Source organism: Phyllostomus hastatus, unplaced genomic scaffold, assembly GCF_019186645.2.
Source record: "Phyllostomus hastatus isolate PE091 unplaced genomic scaffold, TTU_PhHast_1.1 phas_scaffold_200, whole genome shotgun sequence".
In the NCBI taxonomy this organism is placed as follows: Eukaryota; Metazoa; Chordata; class Mammalia; order Chiroptera; family Phyllostomidae; genus Phyllostomus; species Phyllostomus hastatus.
In genome coordinates, this window is record NW_025334016.1 from 2,129,053 (window position 1) to 2,153,276 (window position 24,224).

The following is a 24,224-nucleotide window of genomic DNA, read 5'->3' on the forward strand; positions in this document are numbered from 1 at the left end:
AAAAAGAAGGGAAAATAATTTGCACTTCAGGCCCACAGGCCAATTCACTTTAGATTCACTCAGGTGTATTTCTTTTAATAGCTGATCTGAAGGCATGTGAGATTCTCACAGCTGACCAGATTCTAAACAGAAAAGCATAGAACTTAAAACTAAGCATGCATGCAGATAGAATAATAATCAAGTTAGGCTTCTTAAAATGCCAAATGCCGGAAAACCTGAAACCATTAGGGCAAATTCCACACAACACAAGTGGAGTATTCTGTTTCTCAGAGGGGTTTTTAGAAGGCTCAAATTCTAATGTGGCTACCTAAAAGGCAGGGTCAAAGATGGATCTATTTGACAAACCATGTTCTTCTTCCCAAGATATTCGGATATGTTTGCTCAAGACTCTTTTTAAGAAAAGAGCAGATTGTTGTCACCCAAAGTCCAGAAACAGCAGTAACAGAGTTTGTTCTCAGGGTTAGGGCTGAGTTGTAACTGTTCGCTGTGGTTGCATAGTCACCAACCATTATTCTGGGCTTGCACACAGCAAAGAGACATATTAACTAGCATGCCCTGTACAGGCGGTCTGTGGGTGGAAAGTCTACATGCCCCTCACCTTTGGAGGGCTGAGGGCTGTACACGTTAAGGAGAAATGCCCTGGAGTGGATAAGGTCTGGGGAGACAGGCATGTAAAAGAATGAAAGGCTAGTGAGGATCCAAGGTGGCTCCAGGGAAAGGTGTGGTGCCCCGGGGTCTGGCTAGCTTGGCCAAGCAAAGCCGGACTTTCTCGACAGTGAGTGTGGAGGTGCACCGAGAGACCTCGACCACTTCTCTTCCAGTTGCTATAAATAGACCCCAAGTGTAGAAAGCTCTCGCCCACTGCTCTGAACCCTCGGTCTTCCGGACCCGGGCGGTGGAGGCCCTGTCCCTCCCTTTCCCACTCAGCCTGGCCCCGCCCCTCTCTGAACTCCGCCCTTGCCCCGCCCCCACCGCGTCCCACCGCCCTACCAAACGGCTCCGGGCTCCCGGCACCTACTGGGCTCCGTGGCAGTGGGAGCGCGCAGGCGCGGCTGGCCGGAGCGGAGTAGAGGCGCGGGGCGCGCGGTGAGGTGGCCGCGCGGGGTTCGCAGCTGAGCAACGAGGTTCGGCCCGAGCGTCACAAGAGGGCTTGGGGTGTGTGCGGGTAGCTGTCCCGGGAGCTTTCGGTCTGTAAGGAGAAAGCGGCTGGACGGGAAGCAGAGGGGTTGGCCGTGCTGCTTGACAGTGTCTGGCGGCTCCCGCCGCGTGGGAAGCGGAGTGCGTGGTAGCAGGAGTGGGTGAGGGTAAGTGTAAGAGGAAAAATTGAAGGAAAGGGCTCCAGAGGCTGAAAGTCCATACTCAGGCTTGGCAGGATGGCGATGCTTGCCAAGTGCACTGGAGGGTGTCCCAGCTTCAAGTTCAGTACCCCCGCTTGGTGCCCCTGAGAGGCGTCCCGGGCCATCCCTTCCCCCGTGCTGCCGTCACAGAGTGCAGAGTTGCAATAACGTTCCTCTTGGCAGGGAAGAGGATTTAGGGGACGTGGGCTATCGCCCCAAGCTAGCGCCAAGGAGGGCGTGGTGTTCGTGTGACTTTCCTTCACCCAGCCCCAGGGAATGTGTCCCATCTTCTTCTGGTCCATTGTGCTCATGGACATTTTAACAAAGGCGATGACTGTTTTCAAAGCTGTGGCGAGTGACAGCGGGGGCAGATCGGTGGAGGGGGGTCCTACGAGGCCGTTGTGTGGCCTTAGGGGGCGGGGAGCCAAGGAGGCTGGCATGGGGAAAGTGGAAGGAAGGGAACGACATTCTTGCCTCAGATTTTTCTTTCTTCCTCATCCGCTCATGTTGATCAGTTGTCGGAACAGCCTTGAGAGGGATATGATTGGAAATCTGTGTGCTCAGACTTTGGCTGCAGCCATTGGTTTTGTGATCGGGCTGTTTATGTCTTCTTTAAATGTCCCTTCAGGAGAAATGCGAAACTAATGATATTTAAGAGGAAATAATTGAACGAAAGGGTGAAGAGGTGGAGTGTCAAAACTAAGAGCTAACTTAATCCTTGTGATAGTTATACTATAAATAAAGCCAGACTTTGAAGGATGTGAAGGTGCTGAAGTCAGGCTAAGTGAAACGTTGATTAGGGTGCTGTTGATTGTTTCAGTCAAGAGTGGATTATTGGATATGTGTGTGTAGATGCTGGCAAGTTTTTGGGCAGACTCACTTTAGAACCCTTAAGAATGATACTGGGAATATAGGACAAATATTGCAATATTTGATAAAGTTCCATGGCTTTCATTTTCAAACTTAGATCTCTATGAAAAATAATATATGTGTTCTCAATCATAGATGTTGCTTTTATACTCATTTGTTTAACTTAATACAACAAAAACTGAACTTCCTCCTCCTCCACCCTTTTCCCTTGATTGTGAATTCTGTTTTATAAACATTTACTTTCAGATCCGAAGTGTATTTAAAGGCACAATTCCCCCCAACCCAAGCATGAAGTGAACAGGTTTCTGTGCCTTCAAAGCAGAGAACATATCTGGCTGTTAGTAACTTCTGTTTTTTACCCCTCATTTAATTTTATCCCTTCTCCAACTAAATATTAAATCACTTTTTCTTCATGTAACTTTGTTTAAGATTTTATTTATTTTTAGAGAGGGAAGGGAGGGAGATAGAGAGAGAAACATCAATGTGCGGTTGCTGGGGGTCATGGCCTGCAACCCAGGCATGTACCCTGGCTGGGAATTGAACCTGTGAAACTTTGGTTCACAGCCTGTGCTCAATCCACTGAGCTACGCCAGCCAGGGCCTCATGTTACTTTTTAATTAAAGTTCTCATTCTCTGTGATCTTTAGACTCACTTACTGAAGAAACAAATTCTAAACCACTGTGATTATACTTCCTTTTTAAAAGTTTCCTTACCTAGACTTCCTCCTCATATTTCTAGGTTTTCCTCTAATTATTTGACCAGTCAGCCTCAGTCATTTCCACTCAGTCTTCTTAGGGTTGTGTCTGAGACTTTCCCACTTTATGCAAGAGACAATAATATGGTGGTCAAGGGCATGGAATTTGGAGGCAACCTATTAAAATTCTTTCTCTAATTCATTTCCTCATCTATAAAATGGTAATTATAATACCTGATAACTGAGTTAAGGTATATTAACAGCTCTCCATGGTATCTAAGTATATTGTCATAATACCTAAAAATGGTAGCTATTTTTATTTGCTGTCTTTCTTAAACAATTTCAGTAGCAATTAACTTCAAAATGTGGATGTGATAACATCTCCTACCCTGTTCAAACTCCAGTCCTATATGTTTAGATTCCACCCATATATCCTTAACAAGTAGTGTCAACAAGCACAGTGGTCTTCAGACATCAGTATGCACAATAATCACAAAAATGTGCAGATTTCTGGGTTCCACCCCTCAGAATTTCTGATGTCTGGGATGAGGCCTGAGAATTTTCATTTCTAACAAGTTTCCAAATGATAGCTGCTCGCTCTTGGATCACAGTGTCACTGATCAAATGGCATTCAGACATGTTGGCAGGAATAAAGGGAGAAGAGACCAAAAGACCAAAAGACCAAAAGTTATCAAAGAGAGGAGTGTGCTTAAACCTGATTGTATCAGATATCATGTAAAATTTGGAAAGGATAGGTCTAAGAGGACAAAGTTGGATTTGGTGACCAGGAGCCTGTTTGTTTATTTAATTATACACCCTGTTTGGTAGGACATTATCATTATTATGACCAGAAAAACATGACAGGTATTTGAGATAATGATTCTTAATCTGGGGTGTGCATTAGACTTTCTTAGGGAGCTGTTTTCATCAACACAGTTATAGTTAGTGTCCCTCCCCCTAATATAAACCCATTAAACCTGAATTTCAGAGTGTAGAACCTAGGCATGAAAAAGTTCCAGGACATTTTGATGAGGATCCTGGTTAAGAACCACTTCTTTAGCAATGGTGGCCAGGCAGTGGACTCAGACAAAAGAAATTATTAGTTTATGTCTTCTATTTTTTTGTGTAGCCTGGCTACAGGGTTATTGATTTTATAGAGCTTTTCAAATAATCAGGATTTGGTTTTGTTGGTTTTCTTTGATTACTTGTTTTCAATTTCTTTGATATTTACTTTGATTTTTATTTTCTTTTGATTACTTTGAATTAAATTTCTTCTTTTTCTAGCTTTCTAATGTGAAAGCTTAGATTGGTGATTTTAGATTTTCCTTCTTTTCATATAAGATTCAATGCTATAAATTTCCCTCTAAGCATTGCTTTCACTACGTCCCTCAGTATTTGATATATTGTATTTTCATTTAGTTCAAAATATTTTTTAAATTCTCTTGAGAGTTCTTCGACTCAAGTGTTATTTAGAAGTGAATTGTTTAATTACCATGCATTTTGGGATTTTTCAATTATTGTACTGTGTTATTGATTTCTAGTTTAATTCCATTGTTGCCTGCTCCAAACATTGCATGATTTCTATTTGTTAAGGCGTGTTTAATGTCCCAGAATGTGGTCTGTCTTTGTGCAAGTTCAATTTAGGTAGAGAAAAATAAGAATTCTGCTCTTGTTGGATAGAGTAGTCTATAGATGTCAATTATAATCAATTGATTGATGATGCTGTTGAGTTCAACTATGTACTTACTGAATTTATGCCTGCTGGATCTGTCCATTTCTGTTAGAAGGGTGTTAAAGTCTACAACTATAATAGGTGATTCATGTTTTACTCCTTGTACTTCTATCAGTTTTTGCCTCATATATATATATATATTTTGAGGCTTGGTTATTATGTACATACACATTAAGGATTGTTATGTCTTCTTGAAGAATTGACCCCCTTAGGGAAGTCAAATGTAATTCATCTTTACTTCTGTATAGATAAAGGTGTTCCCTACCCGCTACCCCCAGATTCTTTCAAGATTTTTTATCTTTTGATTTTCTGAAGATTAACTTTGACATATCTAGATATAGGTTGTTTTTTTTTTTAAGCATTTATTCTGTTTGGTTTTCTCTGAGCTTCCTGGATCTATAGTATGTTACCTGACATTTATTAGGGGAAATTCTCATTATGCATGCATTGTACCTTTTGTAGTTGGCCCACAGTTCATGGATATTCTATTTTGCCTTTTCAGTTTTGGAAGTTTCTAGCGTCATGTCTTCAGAATCTCCTCAGCCACATTCAATCTACTAATGATCCCTTCAAAAGACATTTATTTATTATAGCATTTTTAAAAGATTTTATTTATTTTTAGAGAGGGGAAGGGAAGGAGAAAGAGAGGAAGAGAAACATCAATGTGGGGTTGCCTCTCACATGTCCCCTTCTGGGGACCTAGCCCTGCAACCCAAGTATGTGCCCTGACTGGGAATTGAACCAATGACCTTTTGATTCATAGGTCCACACTCAATCCACTGAGCTACACCACCCAGGGCTATTATAGCATTTTTTAAACTCATTTTTACAATTTTCACCTCTCTGCTTATATTATCCATCTGTTCTTGCTTGTTGTTTATTTTTTCCATTAAAGCCAATAGCATACTAAACCTAGTATTTTTACATTCTTGATCTGATAATTTCAACGTTCCTGCCATATAAGACTCTGGTTCTGGTTCAGTCTCTCAAATTGTGTTTTTTGACATTTTTGTGTGCCTTGCAATTTTTTGTTGAATAGTGAATATAACATACTGGGTAAAAGGATCTGCAATAAGTAGGCCTTCAGTAATGCTGTAAGATGTGGAGCTAGGGGATGCATTCTATAGTCCTGTGGTTTGGTCTTAGTGTTTGGTGGACCTGTGCCCCTGGACTGTGAACTTGATTAATGCTTCTCAGTACCCTCCCCAAGTGGTACAGGATGGCTAGAGGGGGCTGGAGTTGTATATTTCACTTTTCCAGGGTAGGTTAAGGCTATGATAGTATCCTAACCTGTTATGCTCTGGTAAAAATAGGTTCTCCTGACAGCAGTCCTTGTTAAGAACAACAGAATATTTTGGTATATTTCAAAATGGTTCATTCCTTCTTCTCCCACCAGAAGCAGGCGGGATTTTTCTTTAATATTTAATATGAGAACTAGGTCCACCTCCTGAATGTAAATCTCACAGAAATGTGAGCCTCCTATACCTGGGTCCGGCTGAAGAGTTTAACTTTCTGACTTGTCTTGACTGTGCCTCAGCAATTAATCAATTACAATTCAAATTTTCCTGCCTTGACACTGGTTCTCTCAGAGATTTCTGCTCACGGGGTTCTGCTTGGTCAAGTTGTGATTCTCTGTATCTGCATGTCTTGTCTCCCGTTTGAGGGGCAGGGTTCGCCCAGTGATTTTACTTCTCTAACAGATTTAAGATGAGTTGTTTTATCAGTTTGGTCAGCTTCTTACCTGTTAGGTGAGAGTTGCGACTTCTAAGCTCCTTACATGCCAGATTGGAAACCTGAAGTTCCCCATTGCTTTTCTTGAGACTTTACCACCTAACTGTCCCTAAAAATGTTATTTTTGCCAGCTTTGAAGTTTATATAAATGGGATCATCCATATATGCATACTTCCTTTGCTCATCATTACATTTATGGGATAAATCCACTAGTTTGATACTTCTCAAACATTGATGTGCATGTACATCCCCTGGGGATCCTGATTTAGGAGGTCTGAGGTGGAGCCTGAGAGTCTGCCTTTCTAACAAGCTCCAATATGATGCTGATGTTCCCCTTCCATGGACAGTACTTGGAGTGATAATAAGGCATTAGTTCATTCCATTTTGAACTGCTTAATATGCTTTGAATAAGTCAGGAAATTTATTGTATGAGTTTTCTCCTGGAAGAGGAAAAATATAGAAAACAGTCCTTTAATTGTCTGTTGGGTATCATTTTCCAGAATTGGGAGGTAGGAGGAAACAAGTTATTTCATATTTTAAATGGATATTGTCATCAATACAGTAACTTGAAGATAGCATCTAAATAAAATATTAGCAATATAGTTCTATAAAATTTCTCGCATTGCATCTTTAGTTGTAGATGAGGTTTTGTCAACTCTATTCTGTACAGCTAAATTTTAGGTAAGGCAAAATTTAAAAGGACAAATCCGTGTATGTATGTGCTCACCTAGATATGTATAGGAGTAATAGACAAGATATAAAGCTTTCTTTTAGGGCTTTTAACAGGAAATAAATGCAGTGTTTGATTTAGATTTTTCCATTATTCACAGTGCTTATAAGACAACCTCTTGCTATTGCAACACCTTTTCCACAATGGCAAAGTGATTTATTTGGTTATCCTGAAAATCTGGGGGACCAAAGAAATAATATTGTCAGTGCAAGTTGACTTTTACAGTCTCCTATGGAAATGGCTTAATACAATACATGTCAAGCTTTATTTAACTCAGCATTTATTAAACACCTTTGCTGTGTAAGTGGTGTGTGTACTAGCTTTACCTTTTTTAAAGTAGAAACAAATATTTGTCAAGAATGTTTTTAAGCACAATGAAGTGAGAGTCCAAGTGCCACAAGGCAGGGATAATCAGAGCCCTTTAAATTGCCCAGTGGTTGCTTTACTTTCTCTATTATTGAGGAGTAGTAAGTGATATATACTTATTTTCAACCTCATTTACATACTAATGAAGATTTTTTATATTTTTAAATTGATTTTCAATTATAGTTGACATATTATATTAGTTTCAAGTGTACACATAAGTGATTAAACATTTATATACCTTACAAAGTGCTCACTCTGGGGTCACTTAGAATAACAACATTCTCAAAAACAAACTTTTACAGTTCACTTTCAATTTTATTTTGTACTGATTTCAGGTGTTGATGAATTTTTTATTATCTTCTTGAAAGGTTTGGCAATTAAATGGGCCAGAATTTGAATAAGGATTTGATTTTCAGTACATTTTGCAGTTACCTCAGAATTTAGAACTTAGTATTTCGTCAGGAAAATCTATTGTATTTTACATTCCTGACTTGGACTAAGTTCCTTGTGTTCTATTTTTTTGTTGTTTCCTTCTTTTAAAACTGTGTCTTTAGGAGATATGTGTTATTTTCTGGAGTGCTGGGTAACCAAACTCCTCCATTTGAGTGACAAAGCCTTGTTATTCAAAGCACTGTATGTTCTGTGTATCTGCTCCAGTCTGTCTCCATTGTGCCTTTTCTTTGTGGTTTGGATTCTGATGTTATGCATTCCAATTTTGTAAAAAAAAATCCATATGACTAACTTGCCACAGTAATCCTCTCTGACATGTTTGCTTCAGGGAGAAAACTGGCAAAGTTAGAAACACATGACTAGTTTTAAAATTTGCTGTCACTGCAAAAAGAAAGTTAATGGGATATATTCCTAGGGATTTTTTTTTGTGTTGGTGTTACTCATGGGACCAGAATAATGATTTTGGCAAGCATAATTTACTTTCCTATGTAATTTTTATCATAACTTCAGTATCTCACTCATTTTTTCCTTAGGATTTATCACAAAAATATTATTACATACAAAAGTAAAAATAATTATTTCTTTAGGCTCATAAGCAGTCTGAAAATGCAAATGTTTTTATATTAATAGGAATTATATTACAAAAATCATTGTGTTGTTGAATTTTAAAGTTTCTTTTAAATGAAAATGTAGACATTAATATTTATTATTAGCATTTATTTATATTTCTTTCTCTAAACTACAAATATTCACCCATTTTATAGAATTGACCTTTGCAAAGTTTTTAATAGTCCATCCCCACTGCTCTTGTCTAAGTTCAGAGTTTATTACTTGTTTCCTCACACTCTAATCACGTCCTTTTTACTGGTCTCTCTGGTCATTTATTACCAGTCCCTAAAACAAATCTGTTCATCCACAGATACTGAAATCCTCTAATTTGTAGGCACTACCCTTCATAGTGCTTCTAGAAGGCCCCATCCACCTCTACAGACCTAATCACTTTCCCAAAGGTTGTATATGCCTAACCCTTCTGAGATGGCTTCCACTTTTTCTGTTTGTATTCCTCATTTGCAATGCAGTTCTTAACGGATTCTCTGCCTTACTAGCCAGGAATTAGAGCATCTACTTATCTTTATTTACTTGGCCTCTGCCTGGTTCCCAGCGCCAGGAATTGGTGAATATTCCTGGACTCGTTGTCTCTAGAGTGGGTGGACTTTAGTCTACTTTATCAGGGCTGGTAACAAGAAGAAGATAGCAGGGCCCTTAGAAGATCAGGGAGGGGAATGTGGAAAATCCTCTGTAGAATGTGGTTCTGTTTTTTTTTTTTTTTTCTGAAATCCAAATTTACTCTTGGCAGCTTTGTTCTTCACAGGAGTGTACTTAGAGTTCCTTATTCAGAAGATTGCCTAAATTATTTTTTCTTCTCTTCTCTCAAGAAACTACAACACATGCCCTGACTGGTGTGACTCAGTAGGTTGGGTGTCTCCCCGCAAACTGAGAGTACTCTGTTCGACTCCCAGTCAGGACACCTGCCTGGGTTATAGGACAGGTCCCTAGTAGGGGGCATGCAAGAGGCAATTGATCTATGTTTCTCTCGCACATTGGTGTTTCTCTCCCTGTCTTTCTCCTTGCCTTCTCCTCTCTCTAAAAGTGAATAAATAAAATCTTTTAAAAAATGAAACTGCAACACAGATTATTTTCCTTAATAATAGTAATAACAACAACAACAACAATGACAGTGACCCTTCTAAATTGTACCAGATATTTATTTTCCTTTCATTATTTTTATTACTCTGTATGGTACATGACATTTATCCCCACTGCATAGGGAGAACACTTCAGAGAGGCTAAGTGCCCAGGTCACTTTGGGGTATGTGGTGGAGCTGGAATTCTAATCTAGGTCTTTCTGACACTATCATGGAGCTGTTTTTAGGAGACCCTGTCACATGAGGCCTCTCCCCATTCTCCATTTTACACATTTGGACTGCCTTTCCCCATTGTCCATTTTACACAGTAAACACACAGTGCAACTCTGGAAGGTTTGGAAGGTAAAGTGTATATGGAACACTTACTATGTGCGCATTTCAAGCATCACATATGGTCTAGCAAGCATTAAGTACTTAATGAATGAATGAATGAAAGGATACCATATAACTTACTTAGAAAGGGTAATCTCTCTATACTTAACGCAGTGGCAGGCCTGTTAGGTGCTCAAAAATATTTGTTGAATTAATGAGATTATGCACTCAAATGTCATTGAATTAGATTATCCACTGTGTTCCTCTATTAAAACAGATGATGATGAACATAAGTATTTGAGTCATAGTTCTAGTCATGTGGTGATGAAAAGCTAAGTTTTAGTAGATACTTTTTCCTTTGGATTCCTCCAAAGAATAATTGATATCATATGATGATCTGTACTTCCAGAAGAAGGCTTCATTTACCCACTTCTTCTTAGTGGAGCTTTTACTTATTCACTCCCTAAAACACCTATCTTGACTTCTGCCCTTTCCCTGGATAATGCCATTCCTTTTCACGACTTCAGTTTCATTCTGCACACTGACAATTCCCATAGCTCTATCCAGTCATATTTTTTCCTTGAAGACCCAGGGTCCTATAAATGACTGTCCACCTTAAACTAAAATGTGTTAAACAGAACTTCTCTCTCTGCCCACTACTGTGTGTGTGTGTGTGTGTGTGTGTGTGTGTGTGTGTGTATCTGCTGCTGCTTTATGTCTCATATTGTTAAAGGGGAAGGGAGGTCTGTATTCAAAATGAAGACCTTGAGGATAAAAAGCAGCCTGAATATAAGCATGAATTTGACCATATGGGGTTCCCTTAACCACTTTGTTTGAGAACTCTGTTCTCATCTTAGAGATTAAAGCCCCTAAATTTAGAGGTTTACAGCAGTCTGCATCACCCTCTCCAAAGGAGTTTTTGTCTTTCAGTGCTTTTTCTGTGTCAGCTGACTTTCTACTACTCCTTACTGATGCAAGCAGGGGATGGCAGGGGACAGAGCCTCCCTTCTCATTACCTCTTTTTCTCAAGCATCATGTATGACAGAATATATTCTGATTATCATTTATAACAAGTCTCATTCTAAATCTTATCTAAAATACAAATCTTGGGATTAAAATCTTACTTTTCATATAACATTTAATTAGTTATAATAATCATAAAACAGTAAATTACTTTGAGAGTTTATGTTATAAGGTTAGCTTATCCCTTTGTCTATCTTCAGCTCTTAGTGAAAACAGTTTATATTATCTTGAATTTTCATTGCAGTTTCACATCTGTAGAACTCTCTCAAGGTTTTTGTGGATCCCTCCATGCTCTGTTTCTTTCCTAGTTGGATAATAGACCATAAGTTGTTTTGTGAGTTATTTTTATCTGTTACTTCCAGTCCTCACAGAGGGCTTGCCCAGTGATACTGTGCAGTTGACTCTTACTTACTTTTGGGACCTATCCATGGTTTCCCCTTTTTGTGCTATAGTTACTGGACTTCAACTGATAGTGTTATGTTTTTTCCTATTAATTACTACAGTGGTATGTTGTTTTTCTTCTTTTGTCTTTCATCACACACTGTGCAAGATCTATTGGTCTAAAACAGTGTCTTCAAACAGCTTTAAGCTAGATGTTGTTTCTGTATAATTCTGGCAAAAAAAATCTTAAATGTTCTTTTCCTACATTTAATCATATTAAAGAGAAATGTATAACTAGTATTTCATTCTTTTTATTCCAAAAATGTTTTCTATAACTCCTGATGTAGCACTGATGGAATCTATTAAGATGACCCAAAGTTAATACACTTCTAGTCTCCATTTTTCATAGGTAAATCTTAGTTGCTGTATTATCATTCATTGTCTCTTTATCAGTATTTCTTCCATCAGAAGAACTCTATTTCTTCTCTTTGAACTCTATTTCTCTCCTAGAAATAGAGTCCAAATTCACTTTGTTGTAGGTTCCCCAGCTAGCCAGGACTAAGGCAGACCATCTCAGAGAGCTCTTATAGGGGTTTGTTTATAGCCTAAGGTTCTACTGCTGTCTGGGGTAGATGTTTCTGATTATAGTGCACTGGTTGTTTTAGAACCATAGCCTTTGACCTGACCTCACTTTATTTGACCAAAAGCAGCAGCATTAATTCCAGGGGTTATTAGCATACCCTTCTGTAAGACCACAGGTGAGTGGTTAGGGAAGTTATACAGCTGGTGCAGTGCTTCCTTCATTGTGCACTACACATGTTTCCCACACATCAGACTCCTGCTTCATGGGTGCCTGTATTTGCAGTGGTTAATTCCATTAGCCTGTATGGTAGACAGCAGAGGATATTCTGTTAAAAACTTTACACTTACACTACTCCAGCATCACATTCCTTTAATTAATTCAGGGCCCAGCTGAAATGCTCAGTAGGTCACCTCCTACTAAGTGTTTCAAAAATCTTGGCATTGAATATCATTCCAGTAATTCTGGTTTACAGAGAAGTAAGTAAGTTCAGTATATAGTAGAAAAACTCTAGGCAGCACCCTGGCAACCTTGCTCATCTTCATTCACATCACCCCAGCAGTACTTGACTGTAGTCTGACTCAAGTCTTGAGAAAATGCCCTGTGATCCCTCTAAGAGCAGTGGTCCCTAACCTTTTTGGCACCAGGGACTGGTTTTGGGTTTCATGAAAGAAGGGGGAGGGCACAGGGGGTGGAGCTCTGAGTCTCTGGATCTCAAGTGAGCTTTGCTCCCTCACCTGCTGTCGATGAAGGGTGGGCAACAGGAGACAGGATATGCAGCTCAGGCAAACTTCTCTCACTGCCCCTGTTCCTAACAGGGCCCAGATTGATACCTGGGCTTGGGGACTACTGTCTTAGATAAGGCAAGGGGAGATAAGCAATCTGGTGAGGAGCTACCATAAGTCAGTTTCTTATAACATACCTTGTGGGAAACTGCCATATAACCATTTCTGACCCATCTCCTGGTTTCAGTTGAGTGCAGGACTTTCCACCTTGTACCCTGTGGGGTACAACTTTAGGTATCTGTAAGTCTATAAAACTGCTTCGGTTTACTTTAGAGGTATATCTTTGACAGCAGCATGCCACATCCCTTGGACCATCTGTTACCTGGTTTCTTCTATTTGATGTCATCATGTGGAACTAGCGACTTGGTGCACTGACACCATGCTGATTTTGCTTTTGCCGTCTATTTTGTCTAAATCCATTTGAGCTCATTTTCTCCTTACCAGCCAAAAACTATGGAAGTGTGGTAAGCCAATCACACTGAGGTAAGCTGTAGTAGTAATACTTGTGGCCCTTTTAGCCACTGTGTTTCTGCTTTGGGAATGTTTGGCTCTGTGACAGTGGGGATTTCACTGGCCAAACACTGAGCTGCTATCATGTATCATGGAAATGCTCTTTGAACCCTTTACTTATCTCTGGGCAGAATGGGGCCTCCAGTTTGCAGGTGGTCAGAAGTCAGTGCTTTCTATTGGAATTATCCTTTTCTCACATTGCAAGCCCAGGGAAAATACCAAATCCTGTCCATTGGAAAATCTTACTCATACAACTAGAAAAACCACACAGAATCTGAAGCTCTCCATTACACACACACACACACCTAAGTGTAGTAGGAAGTAATACATAATCACAGTATTTGGGCCCACTCAGAATGGTATACTTTAAGTAGGGCATTCCTACTCAGGAGGTGGTTGCCTCCTGCTCATCCTGTGGTCTCTTCAGTCTTGTGATATTTTGATTTCCGAAGAAAAGTAATGTTTCACCATACAAGCATCTATAAAACATTCCTATTCTGTTATTAGATCTGGGAAAAATAGAAGACAATGTGGAAGGTAATTTCTACTTATATATTTTTGAAAAAATTTTTACAGCACTTGTTGATTTTACATTATGACCTCTAAATTTAGACATTTAAGGGTATAAATTTTCTTCTAAGCACTGCTTTAACTACATTTCACAGATGTTAATGTATTTTTGTTACCATTTAATTCAAAATATTGTCTAATTTTTCTTGTAGTTTATTTTTTATTCAGTGATTAATATTTAGAATTTTATTGCTTATTTTCCAAATATGTGTAGTTTTTCTGGTTTCCATATTGGTTTCCATATTGGTGGGGAAAATGTTAACATAGCAGGTCTGGTTGCAAACTGCTTCATTTCTCTCAGGGGACATAGAAACATGATTGACTCTTGGCCAGCCCCTTGGAATGTAGCCCTTTGAATGTTTTTATGTTAATGATTGATTTTGTTTTGTACACCAAGAGCAATAGACCATGCTGTACATGTTTGTCAGAATTGCCTTGTACAAACATCCAGATTGATGATGTGCACTTGGTTTCATTGTTGGGGTCCTGAGCTTTTAGTTACTGTAGCTGGTTGCATAGCAGGATATACCTACATAACCAGCCCTGGAGCCATGACCACTGAAATACAAAAATTCTTTTTGCTCTAACCTGGGCAGAGGTATTCTGTACATGTCCCTGTATTTTGCTACTAGACAGAAAGCATGTGTATAAGAATCCTGTGTTTGACCTGTCTGAACTCTACCCGATGCATATCTTTTTTCTGCTGCTTTTACTCTGTACACTTTGCTGTAATTAATGAATCTTAGCCATGAGAATAACTACTGTTGAGTCCTTCTGGTGAATCACAAACTTGATGGTGGTCCTGTGTGCCCTGAAACTGTATTCTAATTTACTTCTATTGTGGTCAGAGAACATACTCTATGATTTCAGTTTTTCTTAAAAAATTATTGAGACTTGTTTTATAATCTAGAATGTTGTCTCTCCTGCCAAATGTACCATGTAAACCTGAAAGGAATGTGCTTTCTGCCATTATTGGGAATATCATTCTATAAATATCAGTTAGGTAAAGTAGCTGATCATGTTCAGATCTTCTATGTCTATGTAGATTCCTCCCTGACCCCCACCCCCGTTCAGTCCATTGCCGAGGCAGGAGCATTTAATTCCCCAGCTGTGATTGGGGAATTCTCTCTTTCTCCCTTCAATTTTGTTAATTCTTGTTCCATATATTTTGAAATTCTGGTATGGGATACATACACATTTGGGATATTGCTTTCTTGTTGAATTGACCCTTTTATCATTATGAAGAGCCCTGTTTTTATCTCTAATAATGCATTTGGTTTTGAAATTTGTCTTGTGATATTAAAAGCCATACCAACCTTTTGCTTACTCTTTTTAAGGTATATATTTTTCATCTATTTACTTGTAACCTGTCTGTATATTTCTGTGTAAAAGTGGGTATCTTTTCAACAGTGTATACTTGTATGTGTGTTTTATTTTTACCTTCTCACAATCTCTGCTTCTTAATGTGAGTGTTTAGTCCAATAATCATTAATGTATTTACTGACATGATTGGGCTTAGGCCTAATATTTTATTTTTTATTTTTTGTACATCTCTGTTTTTCCTTCTTCTCTTCCTCTTTCTACCTTGTTTTTAGAGTATTTGAATATGTTTTCATTATTTTATTTTTTCTATTATTTTAGTTATTCTTTCTCTTTACTATTTTCATAATGGCTGCACTTGGGATAACTATAAAAACCAAACTTATCACAGTGTACATAATTAGTTAATAATGTACCACTTAATACATTAGTTAATGTACTACCTCAAGTAACACATGAAAATCTTACAAACTTATAGGCCCACATGTCTATCTTTTTTAAATACTTGTTATAAGTACATACAGCATGAGACATTGTTATTATTTTAGTTTTAAACAATTATTGGTTTATAATGAAATTTAGAGGAACAAAGCAAAAAAGTCTTTTGCAAAAACACTCAGCCATTTATCATTTCTGGTATCATTTCTCTTCCATCTAAATAACTTCTACCATTTCTTAAAGTTCAAGTCTGCTGCCAACAAATGCACCTATAGTGCAGGTCTGCCAGTGACTAATGGTTTGAGTTTTCTTTTATCTGAAAATATCTTTATATTGTTTTCACTTTTCAGTGATATTTTTGCTGGATATAGAATTCTGGGTTAACATTTCTTTTTTTCCCCAAAGGCTTTAAAGATGTTGTTCCAGTCTTTCTGTCCTACATGGTTTCTCATGAGAAGTTAACCAGTAGATCATTATTTTCCTGTCTGTAATGTGTTGTTTTCTCTTGTTGGTTTCAAAGTTTGATCTTTATCTTTGGCTTGAAATGGTTTATTATGTCCTTTAGCTGGGCTTCTCCCTATTTATTCTGCTTTGTATTCATTTAGTGTTTTTTGTTTGTGAAATTTCATCAATTTTGGGGAAGTTTACATCCATTATTTTTTCAAATATTTTCTGTCTTCTTCATCTGGCATTCTAATTACACTTATGTATGACTGTTTAATGTCACCTAACAGGTCTCTGAGCTTCTGTTCATTTTGTTTCAATTTTTCTATTCTTCACCTTCTACACTTTCCATTGATTTGTTTTCTAAGTTTGCTTATTCATTCCTCTGTCATGTTCACTTGGCTGTTAAGGCAGTGTAATTATTTTTTTTTTTCAGAAATTATTCCAATAGTTTTTATTGTTTCTAGTTCTCTGCTGAGACTTCTAATTTCTCTGCTGAGATTTTCATGAATTGATTATTCTAACATCTCTGCCATAACTGAGTCTGGTTCTGGTGCTTTCTCTGTCTCATCACTGTTTTATGGGGGCACATTATTTTGCCTTGATATTATTTGTTGAAGGCTGGACGTGATATGCTGGGTAAAATGAATTGAGGAAAATTAGCTTTTAGTGTGAGGTTTTATGTTTGGCTAGAGGTTAGGATGTGTTTATTGTTTTCTGTAGCTGTAGGTGTCAGAGAATAAAATTTCCTCTGGTGTCTTTGTTTTTGACTTTCCTGTTACCTTTAGGTTCTCCCAGGGATTTGTTCTTAGATAAAGTCAGAGATGTACAGTTTTTTCAGTTGTATTTCCCTGTTACCATACAGGAGTTCTATTGATATGGTGGTAAGGTACGGGGAAAGAAGTGTTCTATGATCCTATGATTGAGTCTCAGTGAGCCTGTGTCCCTGGGCTGTGACTATCATAACTGCTTCTAATTTTGTTTTGTTTTTCCCTCTTAGGTGAGGCAGGGAGGCTAAAAGGGGGGTTGGAATTGGGTGTTTACCCCACGTCGAGTGCTACAGGGGTTTGGAGCGAACTGGGTATTTGGGTATTTTAAGCCAATTTGGGTATTTCACTACCTCAAGGTTAGGCTCTGGTAATTTCTCTTGAGGACAGGTGTTGTGAAGAAGAGACTGTTCTAGGCATATTACGAAATGCCTCCTTTTCCCTTCCCCTGCTAAAAGTAAGGGAATTTTTCTTTGATCTTCACTGTGGGAACCTGGTAGGGCTCCTAGAGGTAAAACTCACCAAAGTGTGAAGGTCCTCTTAAGATTGGGCTCCCCTGGAGTTTTTAACTCTCAGACTTGGTCACACTGTGCCTCCAGGAATGAATGACAGTTTAGGTTTTCCTACCCTGGTACTGATTCTGGAGTTTTCTGTTCCTGGGCTTCTGCTTTAGTAATTTGGATTTTCTGTATCCACCTGTTATCTCTGTATTTTGGGGGGCAGCAGTTTGTCCTGTGTGCTTAATCCTCTGCTGGATCTGGGGAGAACTGTTAATTTTCAGTTTCTCTTTTTTCTTATTGTAAGAATGGGAATGATGACTTCCAAGGTCCTTGTATGCCAAACCAGGAACCAGAAGTCATGTTTATATGTATTGAAAACATGCCTTCTTGTGTTTCATTGAGGATAGCCACTTAAACATTCTCATCTATTACTTCCAATATCTGGTTCATCTTGGAGCTGAACTAGAATGACTTTTTTTTCTTCTGATAATGCATTACATTTTCTTGATTCTTTGTATGTTGGGCACTGTTTGATTATATCTTGGATATTATGAATGTTAAATTGAGATTGTGAACTATGTTATTTTTATCCAATAAGTATTATTTCCTTTGTTTTAGCAGCTGGTTTTCATAGCTGGTCTTGAACAGCTAACTCTTTCTTGTGCAGTAGCTTCTTGTTTTTGTTCAGATCTGTTGTTTTTGGATGTTCTGCTAAGAATCTAGTCTGTGCAAGCATTGTTCAGAATTTAGTCAGAGATGTGGGTAATCAGGGCTTATACATCTACTCTTTGGCTCTTTCTCTTAAATGCTCATGATTTCCTGGATTCTTTATATCTGTTTTTCCAGGCCTGAATGACCGGGTTTGTCACATGTGCTCACTTTGCTGTGAGCACTTGGACTGCACTTAGTCCCAGATTAAAAGTCACACCATCGCCCATCCTGCAAGTGAGCATACACTCTCTGCCAATGTCTATCTGCTTTTCTTCACTCACCAACACCTTCTGTGGGGGGGAGATATAGTCTTAATTCAGAATTTGTTCTTTTGCTTTGTATTTCTTCTTCTATACCAGCATGGTTCAGGGTTCAGCTAGAGATGTGGGTAGACTATGTTTGGGGATTCCCTCTTTGGCTCTCTTCCTTCTGGGAGTTCCCACCTTCCTTCAGCATTTTACCAACTCAACTTTTCTGATTTCCTAGGCCAGAAAAATTATGGTTTTCTTTTTCCATGTGTGCCCACTCCTCTACTAGTTACTGTTTACTACAAGTGCTTCACTTAGTCCCAGGGTAAAAGACATGGTGATGAAAACCAGTTTGTATAGTTCCCTGTCTCAATTTCTCCTAGCAATTTTGAGTTTCCTGTGAAAGTTTGTATGCTTTTGTTCACCATCCAGTACCTTAAGTCCATTTCCCTTTCTATTTTATCCAGGTTTTGTAGTTGTTGTCTGTGTGTATGTGTATATGTGTGGAGGAGGGAGAGAGTGCTATAGGTTCTGAGTTTATCATACCCAGAAATGGAAAGTCTTGAGGAATATTTCCATGAGAATAACAAACCCTAGTTTGCTTTACTGAATAACATGTTAGAAAACAAGACCATGTGTATGTTGGTAAAGTAAAATCTTGTGATGTCCTAGCTTCTTGTTTCCCATACAAAAGGGAGTAGGAGAGGGAGACATTTAGTTATAAGCAGGATCTTTTGGGGGTTATGAGCAACCTATATGATCCCACCTCACTAAGTTGTGTTGACAATAGAATAACTTTTCTCCAAGCCCGGAAATTTTTAAAAACTTATCTGTGGCTGATTTGAACCAAATGCTAGGTTCTACCTTGCTTAGTATGTTGCCTGTCATAGGTATTCAGTAAATATTTGAATCCATTAATTATGGATTCACCATATATTTTACCATATTACTTATTAATATATATAAGTATATATATGGATTCACCATATATTTTACAGTATTACTTATTCACCATAAGTAATTTATTATTACTTATATAATTACTTATATGGATTCACTATATATTTTACAATATTACTTATTCACCATAAGTAATTTATTATTACTTATCATTAATAAATTAGATGAGTGAACATTTTGATTTTCTCAGAAATAGATGATTAAAGAAAATTATTTGTATATTTTTTCTTGAACTCATGTAGATACACAGCTAATACAGTCAAGCCATTTTAAACAAAAGATTAATTTGTTCATGATATACTTTGTTATATAGTGCTATATAAATGGATTGTTTGAGGGGAAGTCTTGTAATGGTTATTTCTTACTTCTGCCTAACTCATTTGTTGAAGGACTATAGGGAATAATAAGCTAGGTAATTAAATAAAGTTTATTTTGTAGTTTCTACCTCATGATAACCAAAGTAAGTTAGATTATTAACTTGAACACTTTAAGAATGTATATAGTAATTAGGAGGTTTATAGAAATCATCAAGGAATTTAGGCTACAGAATAGCAAAGAATGAAAGTTTCTTTAAATTAGTGTTAAAGTGTTGTGGAGAGTATGTCTACACACAAAATATAAAATTCCTCAAAATACAGCTTGCAGCACTTTTGGCTTATTATCCACTTGTTAATTCACATGTAAGTGGTTACATGGGGTCCTGATATCATTATGGTAAATCACAGGCTTTACTATAGGTGCTACTCACTACTGAATGGGATGAGATCAAAGCAGCCATGATGTCACTAAAGTTATAGATTGGCATTGACTTGTAAAACAGATATAGTATAGAATTATATCGTACAATTAATCCAAGTATTCAGCATCATAACTAAGAAATCCCCTTTAGTTCTCTGCCCTAAGTCTCCCTTTACTCAGTGCTGCAGGCAGACTGGTGAACCTTGAGAAGGCTCAGGACTTCTAAGGGGCTGTGGTACCTATTTGCTGTTGGCTCTATTGACCTGTAACTATGAATACCCTTGTATGCAGCCTCTTCCTTATTCAGGTAATGTGGACTGAAATCCAGTGCCCTGAAGCTGCTCTGAGGCCTTAATTGCCTGAGTGAGCACTAAAAATATGAAAACCATCAAAGACCAGAATAACAAGGCAAAGTAAGAAAAAATGTTTTCATGGATATTCATGCATGTTGCTAGTAGGATTCAGGATATTTCCAGTTGATTCTGAAATATTAATTTATAATTTAACAAATTCATGTCTGATTCTTCTGAGCACCCAGATGCATTTGTGTTGGTTCTATACCAGACCACATCAATTACTATCCTTTGCCTTACTCTCACATCTCTGAGGTAGATAAATACTTCACTTGAATGGGAGGTAAGGAACTGTATTTTCAAGGTACCTTTTTCATGTTTCTCAGTGTCTGTGCAATAAAAAAGAAAGGGAGAAACTGTTAGAATAAGCTGCACGAGATATTAAAATCCTAATAAAGCAGGGCTCCCCAATCCGCAGACTACCCAATAGCAGGCAAGTGAGCTCAGCTCAGCTGAACTGCACTTCCTATCCCCCACCCCCTGGGACCCCCCAATCTTCCACAAAACTGGTCCCTGGTGCCAAAAAGGTTGGGGACTGCTGCATATAAGAAATTTGGTGAAATGCTTTTCAAAGGGGATTTTCTCCTCAAATAGTAACCAAATTGGTATATGGCATGGGTCTTCCCTAAAATTGACTTTCTTGATAGCTAAAGCTATAGCTAGGCATTTCAGAAGCATCTTCCTAGGAGGTGAATAGATGGTGATGTAATTTTCTTAAGTACTTGGGTCCTGATTGTCCTCGAAGACTTTGAAGCTGTGAGTTACAAAATAGACTGATTTGATCTCCTGGGATCTTTGCCAGGTTCATAATTAAACTGAGATTTTTAGTGATCACAAATGACAACACAATGTCCTTTCCTTTATTCTAGGAGAGAGGTGATTCTTGATGATATAAAACAAAAGTGTGTTTTAGTTTGGAATATCAGACTTTTTATAGGCCAAACACAGCAGTATATTTAAGGTACAGTTATGTAGCCACTGAGTTGTAACTATTTGTTTCATTGAGATAGCCTTGAAAATGTTGATAATACTGTAAGTAATATGAGGGCAGGTTTTATGTCATTTTAGTAATCATTGAGTTCTGGTACAGTTTGTTGAAAGAATGGGAATTATGCTGTATTGCTATGTCCTAGGTTTCTTTACTTGTTTTACAATAGAGATAACAGTATTGGAGAGAGAGCAGGACAGGATAGTCTTTCCCTTCTGCTCCTGGCAAACAAGTCTTTATAATTCTAAACTCTCAAGTGTTACCTTTCTGTGAAGCCTTCATATCTTTTTTGAGTACCATTGACCTAAACCCTCTTCCTATAATGTATCCTTTACTTCTTTTATAGCATCTATGACATTTTTATTGCATTTTTAATGTGTCTCTGTCTCTTTCTACCACAGTGGAGAGTTCAATTTCTATTTGTCTGTCCACTCTGGCATCTTAGTAGTAATGAGATTGGCTGCAAGTAGCAGGAAATGCAATTAATAGAGGCTTAGACAAGGGTGTAGTTATCTCATAAAATAAGTTTATTGGTAGGCAACTTAGAGTGGATATCTTCAAGAACACTTATCTTTTTGTTTTTCCAATTCACCAAGCTTAGTATGTGGTTTTCATTTTCATGATGGTAGAACTCCATACCTCACATCTGTTTTCCATTCAGGAACAAAGGGGGAAAATAGCAGAAGGGTTTTCTGGAAGTATATTCTTGATAAAAAGACTTCCCTCTTACATCACATTGGCTAGAACTGGGTCACATGGCCACCCTTAGGTGCAAGGAAGTCTGAGAACTTTTCTAGCCCTTCTCCTATAGAAAGCAGGGGGCAGAGCATTGTGGATGGCATTATAGTGTCATGTTCATGATTGGGGTCTCACTCAAAAATGCCTTGGAACATGTAAGTTAATTATGTCACATATTGAACATATTTTAGCAGGAGGTTTACCATTTTAAGTATCAAGGGCAATGTCTGTTTATTTGCTATTTATTCAGAGTTTTTGTATCTATTTTAAAAGTGTGGTCTAGTTCATGGTTTCAAATTAAACTTACATTGATCATATTTAAGATGTAACATATGGTCAGAGATGGAAATACACAGTGGTACAAGAGACTTGGTCCCAGCAGGATGGAAACCATTGACTCTGAGTGATAGGCTCCACAAATTATCTGTCTACTTCCTAGGGTTCTGTGATTTCTAAATATCCTTCAGCATTTAATTCCTCTTCCTTTTGTGAATTGCATTTGATAGTCAGGTACTTCAGCACTTGATGTGTTTCTGTATTTGCAGTATGAGTTTATTTAATTTCCATATCAACAAAAAGTTCCTGGGTGTCCTCTTCTTTAAGCCAGATGGAATGAAACTGAGGGCAGCTGGGAACCTTTAGGATCCTCTAATCTTGACTGCACCCCCTTGCTCTTAAAATCTATTGACTTCTTAGGGTACTTCTTCCTGTGATTTATGAGTTTACATGTGTCCCTTACTGCATTCTCTAGATAGTGATGAATTTTAATGTCTCTTTATCTGAATACAGAGCATTTGTTTTCAGCCATAAATGCTCTTTTTCTTACCACAGCAATAGGAAAAAACTATAGTCATATCTATTAGATGATTTCCTTTCTTCAGGAACCAAGCTTTATTCCACAGGCCTTCCATTCAATTGTTCTAGGAAAGGCAGGATCTTTTCTAAAGGCCTCTCCATTTTTTTATTGCTTCTAGGAAATTTATGTCCAATTTGGTAGTGGAGAAACTTTTCCCTTTGAGGGCCACATGTATAAGGAGAAAGAGATCAAATAAGGACCACACATGTAAAGATATTACTTAGAGGATAGTTCTTTAGGGCAGGAGTTTTATTTTTGATAGCAAATGTTCACTATGCATGCTTCTGAAATTAAAAACAGAATGCACACATGGATAAAGAACAGAGGGCACAACATTTTAACCAAAAGCTATAGGTTTATAAAAGAAGAAATACAGCTTAGCTCATACAAACATTACATATTATCTATTCAACCTGACGTGTGATCAAGGAATTGTAGACTAAAGCAAAGAAATACTATTTTTAATTTATCAGATTCACAAATTTGAAAAAATGCTGTGCTCACTGATGAGTATGTAGAGTAGACAGTTTTTAAAAGTTTGTTATTAATTTTTTATAAAAGATTAAGCATACCAAAAAATAGAGAGGTCAATATAATGAAAACTTCTATGTGCACCATATTATTTCATATCTTTTTTTTTAAATCTCATCTTTTTTTAAAGACCTGATCCTCCCTATCTGGTTCCCTTTTTCCTTCTCTCCTCCTTCACTGTCGATCCCCCTAAAGCCAACCTGAGGCAACCTCTCTGTAAGTAAGCTCTTTTGTACACTGGTGGTGAAAATGAAACTGCTTCAGACTCTCTCAACCCTAGGAATTTAATGTCAGAAAATAATGAGATATGCATAAAAATTTTGGTGGTTACATTTATCAGCATTATTTTAAATAAAGAAATGGAGCCCTGGCTGGTGTAGCTCAGTGGATTGCGCTCGGGCCTGTGAATCAAAGGGTCACTGGTTCAATTCCCAGTCAGGGTACATTCCTGGATTGTGGGCCAGGTTTCCAGTAAAGGGCATGTGAGAGGCAACCACACATTAATGTTTCTGTCCCTCTCTTTCTCCTTCTCTTCCCTTCTCTCTAAAAATAAATAAATGAAATAAAAAATGGAAACATCGTAATTTAACACCAATAGAGGAGTGGTTAAATAAATGGTAAATATTTATATAATGGATTATGAAGTAGCAGTGAATATTTATGCACGCTCCAAGTTGTCTGCCTTAAGTACATATCAGTTTAGTGGGAAAATATTTCCCATAGGTGTCATGCAAGAATCTGTAGTCAGTCCAATGTTAAAACATAATTTAGTATTGTGTTATGAACACCTAAAATAGAAAAAGAAGAGTAAAGGGAAAATGGGATGGTAAAATATCAGTTGACTTTATAGTGAAA

At 37.8% G+C, this 24,224-nt stretch overlaps 1 protein-coding gene across 2 annotated transcripts in view; it reads left to right on the forward strand.

Annotated features, from left to right (window-relative positions):
- The first annotated feature begins 1,003 nt into the window (after positions 1-1,003).
- Positions 1,004-24,224, forward strand: part of PRRG1 (proline rich and Gla domain 1) — a 91,741-nt gene continuing 68,520 nt past the window's right edge. Inside the window, exon 1 of one of the 2 annotated variants that reach the window (XM_045860648.1) lies at positions 1,004-1,124. The gene's annotated coding sequence lies outside the window, so the exon portion shown is untranslated. Of the gene's footprint in view, positions 1,305-24,224 lie in introns of both variants that reach the window. The other variant, XM_045860649.1, reaches the window with a different exon arrangement.